A 5111-nucleotide genomic window follows, 5' to 3' on the forward strand; every position below is an offset into this window, starting at 1 on the left:
GCATTATCCATTATGTTCATTCACTCGTATTATTTTATTTAATTTATTTAATTAATTAACTTATTTATTTTTGGAGGTGTCGGGTATTAGTTGCAGCACGTGGGCTCTTTGTTGCAGTGCGTGGGCTCTTCCTTGCGGCTCGTGGGCTCTCCAGTTGTGGCGCGTGGGCTCCAGAGCACGTGGGCTCAGTAGTTGCGGCGTGCGGGCTTAGTTGCCCTGCAGCATGTGGGATCTCAGTTCCCCAACCAGGGACCGAACCTGCATCCCCTGCATTGCAAGGTGGATTCTTAACCACTGGACAACCAGGGAAGTCCCCACTCTTGTATTATTTTAAATTTAGTCCTCACTTCTGAAACTTTTTTCTTTTATTTTGAATTCTGTCTTGAGTTCTATCATCTTACCTAATTCTGGTTTATGCTGTTCTTTCATCTTTTTTTTATTATGGTAAAATATACATAAAACAAAATTTATTATTTCAACCATTTTCAAGTATACAATTCAGTGACATTAAATACATTCACAATGCTGTGCAACCATCACCACTGTGCAAATTCAAAATAATTATGTCAAAAGATTGAGCAGGACATCAGAAAGATGGAGGCAGCAGCATAGTTTCTGAATCTCTCCAAACCCTTTCATGGAAGAAGATCAACTAAAACCAAACACCCATAGGTGGCATTTATCAGCATTTACCATTTCCAGAACTTTTTCACCATCCCAAACAGAGACTCTATAGCCACTAAACAATAACTTCCCATTCCCTCCTCGATCCATGTTCTTTCATCTTTCGCATTGTTTTTCCTAACGTCTTTTAGCCTACTTTGAAATAATAGGTTACAGTTTTGATCTGTTTTGTGGACCTGTCTTTTCCAACTTGATTTTATTGTCTGAAGACATGCTATTCTGCTCCTTATTCTCTTTTTTCTTACACTACCTCTGTACGGGATTTGATCCCAATCCTTTTCTGTTACTGATTTTTGGGTGAAAAAAGTTTTACAGCACTTTGAAAAGGTGGTGCGAGGCCATGTGGAAACATGTTCTTCATGGCTGTTTCATCAATGCTTCACTTATACTGCTTTGGAATAACTGTTTTCCAGGAGGCATAAACCAGTGGGCTTTATCATTGGACAGAGTGCAGAGAAAGGACCCCACGAAAGCTGATCACCTTAGCAGAAATGACTTAGTTATGATTTCACCCAAGATTGGTCACAAACCAGCCTGGGAAACTCAAGGAACCAGAGACAAGGCATAATGCCATCTTTCCTTCTCTCTGCCTCAGCTCTCAAGGATTGGTCACCTCCATGTTATTAGTAACTATTATTTGGTTTCTGTTCATAATTACTATCAGAAGACACAGCACTTAGGGGCCTAATTACACTGCCCAGCTACGCACCATTCTTCTTCATTTTGGCTTCCTGTCCACCAGCAGGAACCTGATTTAGTTTTGTTCTCCCTTCACCACAGCCCAGTAATTTTTGTGCATGACTCTCAGTCTCACCAGAATCTGTATCTCTCACTCTGCCCCAACATTCCACCCCATCATTCGCTCCCTGAAGTGTACTCTAGAAATTTCGGTCAACTCGATATTTTACCACTGTTCACCATCTCTTATGAAACCAGAAGACGAGCAGCTTTCTTATGGAATGATGGAGAACTTGTAAAGATAAAACACCAGTCTGCAGGAGAAAGGGAAGAAGAGAATGATGGAAATCGTTTCTGGAAAACTAGTTTTACATTACGTTTTGTTTGTTCCTGGTAAAGAAACTGAAATCTTCTAAACATTAAAAAAAAAACTAAACCACTAAATTCAATAATACAGGAATATAACTTTTAAAAAAAATTTCTTTGGCTGCGTAGCACGTGGGATCTTAGCTCCCCAACTAGGGACTGAACCCAGGCCTGCTGCATTGGAAGCGCAGAGTCTTCACCACTGGACGACCAGGGAAGTCCCAGGAATATAACTTTTAAAGGAGAAGTTATAAACCCCTTGGTTACATGAACTGGAGATTTTTAGTGAGAAGTCATGTATTTTAAATGACTTGGAGCTTTAAAGGAAGGAAGGAAGGAAGAAAAAGGGACTTCCTTGGTGGGGCAGTGGATATAATATCAAAAGTAAATTAATTAATTAAATAAATTTAAAAAAGAAAAAAAATGCTGAAATCCACTGACTAATTATTCAGGCTATTATATCTTGCTATTTCCAGATACATCCCTTTATAAACTTTTGGTAAAAGGTTATCGTATATCAGAACAAATGAATTACAGACTTTTCTATTTTTCCAAAATTTGAGAAATTCCCTTACATTTCTCCCTTCAAATTTTATAACAAGGGAAAAGTAGTGACAACCCTTATACTTACATTCAATTGCATCATCTGGCCACATGCCTTCTACATCAATCAAATATCTACAAAACAACAAAATTCGAGTCATTTGTAAATAAAAAGGAAAGAAAATCAAGTTTTTACAAAAAAGGGTCCAATTGTGCTTTACAAATATAGATAGAAAAATCCTAAGAAAATATCAGCATATCTAATCAATAATTATTAAAGAATGATATATACCATGACTACAAAAAGGCTTTATTCCGGAGTTTCCCTGGTGGCGCAGTGTTGAGAATCTGCCTGCCAATGCACGGGACACGGATTCGAGCTCTGGTCTGGGAAGATCGCACATGCCCCGGAGCGACTGGGTCCGTGAGCCACAACTACTGAGCCTGCGCGTCTGGAGCCTGTGCTCTGCAACAAGAGAGGCCGCGATAGTGAGAGGCCCGCCCACCGCGATGAACAGTGGCCCCCGCTTGCCGCAACTAGGGAAAGCGCTCGCATAGAAACAAAGACCCAACACAGCCAAAAAAAAAAAAAAAAAAAAAAAAAAAAAAAGGCTTTATTCCAAGGACCAAGGATGCAAGGATAACGCAACTTTAGAAAATCTATTAATATAGTTATTTACATTAATACAACAATTTAATTAATAAATGAAAGAGAATAAAATACAGGACCAAACTGGCAGATGTTAAAAAGTTATCTGATAACATACAACGGGTCAGTTTCGGTCAAAATGCTTTGTACACTAAAAACAGGAGACTTAATATGACAGAGTATTCATCAAGAACCAACAAATAACAAAAGACAAATTAGGACAAATATTAACATCATATCTAAAAAAACCCCATCTAACCAACCATAGGAGCCAGAAACTTAGGCATCACCATCACTGACAGCTATTTCTCCCTCACCCTCATCCTCAACCCACCACCAGTGCTGACAATGATACTGCCTACATACCTCTAGAATCTGTCCACATCTTTCCACCAAAATGACCACCATACCCTGGTCCAAGCCACCATTATGCCCAATTTCTACACAAGTCTCCTAACTTGTTTCCTCGCTTCCACTCTTTCTCCCTGCAGTGTATTCTCCACTCGGTAGCAAAACGATAGGTTGAAAATGCAACTGGGTATGTTCCACACACTCACCTTCAACAAAAAAAAGTTCAATGGTTTTCTATTACTCTTCAAGTCTGAAACCTTAAACATAAGCCTGCACGATCGAGCTCCTACCCACACTTGCAGCTCCATTATAATGACATGCTCCCCCAACGGCCCCACCTTCCTGGCCAGTTCCTCCAACACAGCATATGCTTTCCTCTTATAGGGTCTTTTGCTATTCCTTATGCTCAGAAATCTCTCCCCAACGTCCCTATCGGGTTAATACCTACTCATCCTTCAGATATCAGCTGAAACATCCCTAAACCTTCTCTAATCTCCATGATGAGATCAAATCCTCCCTAAAATATGCTCTCATGGTACCATGTCCCTCTCCTTGGCACTTGTCAGAGTTGTAATTCTACATGCAGAGTGTGATACTTGAATATCTATTCCCTCTCTGGACTGCTAGAATTCACAAAGGGCAGGTCAAGTCTCCTCACTCACAAAATTTCTCAAGTCTTTTTGCTAGCACCCAGCACAGTGCTTAAACATAACAGATGCTCAATAAGTATTTCCTGCACGAACAACCATACATTGGTACAGTGTAGCAACACCCACAAAAAGCATAAGGGCATAAACTCCTTGATGCAGAAGTCCCATTCTGAGTGAAGTTAACTGAGACAAAGCATATATATTCAAAGATGTTCACACAGGAATGTTCATTACTTTGACGTTTTATAATATCAAAAACTTCTGACTTGTACATGTTCATCAGTAAGCAAAGGAACAATGCAGCCTTAAAAAAATAATAAATAAACCAATCAACAGACAAAGGATTAATCTCCAAAATATATAAATAGGTCATGCAGCTCACTATTAAAAACACAAACAACCCAATCAAAAAATGGGCAGAAGACCTAAATAGACATTTCTCCAAAGAAGACATACAGATGGCCAAGAGGCACACGAAAAGCTGCTCAACATCACTAATTATTAAAGAAATGCAAATCAAAACTACAATGAGGTATCACCTCACACCGCTTAGAATGGGCATCATCAGAGAATCTACAAACAGCAAATGCTGGAGAGGATGTGAGGAAAGGGAACCCTCTTGCACTGCTGGTGGGAATGTAAACTGATACAGCCACTATGGAGAACAGTATGCAGGTTCCTTAAAAACTAAAAATAGAATTACCATATGACCCAGCAATCCCACTACTGGGCATATACCCAGAGAAAACCATAATTCAAAAAGACATATGCACCCCAATGTTCACTGCAGCACTATTCGCAATAGCTAGGTCACGGAAGCAACCTAAACGCCCATCGACAGATGCACGGACAAAGAAGATGTGGTACGCATATACAATGGAATATTACTCAGCGATAAAAAAGAACGAACTTGGGTCATTTGTAGAGACGTGGATGGACCTAGAGACTGTCATACAGAGTGAAGTAAGTCAGAAAGAGAAAAACAAATATTATATATTAATGCATATATGTGGAATCTAGAAAAGTGGTACAGAAGAACCGGTTTGCAAGGCAGAAATAGAGACACAGATGTAGAGAACAAACGTATGGACATCAAGGGGGGAAAGCGGGGCAGGGCGGGGGCCGGTGGTGGTGAGATGAATTGGGAGATTGGGATTGACATATATACACTAATATGTATAAAACAGATA

At 39.7% G+C, this 5111-nt stretch overlaps 1 long non-coding RNA gene across 1 annotated transcript; it reads right to left on the reverse strand.

Annotated features, from left to right (window-relative positions):
* Nucleotides 1-452: 452 nt before the first annotated feature.
* On the reverse strand, nucleotides 453-5068 carry LOC309653824. The gene is made up of 3 exons (XR_014259536.1): nucleotides 2564-5068; nucleotides 2360-2406; nucleotides 453-1676 (listed from the first exon to the last, which is right to left on the reverse strand). It is a non-coding gene; the product is annotated as an uncharacterized lncRNA (long non-coding RNA).
* Between the last annotated feature and the right edge of the window lie 43 nt (nucleotides 5069-5111).

This window comes from Balaenoptera physalus, assembly GCF_965194825.1.
Source record: "Balaenoptera physalus genome assembly, contig: HAP1_SCAFFOLD_1268, whole genome shotgun sequence".
Classification (NCBI taxonomy): domain Eukaryota; kingdom Metazoa; phylum Chordata; class Mammalia; order Artiodactyla; family Balaenopteridae; genus Balaenoptera; species Balaenoptera physalus.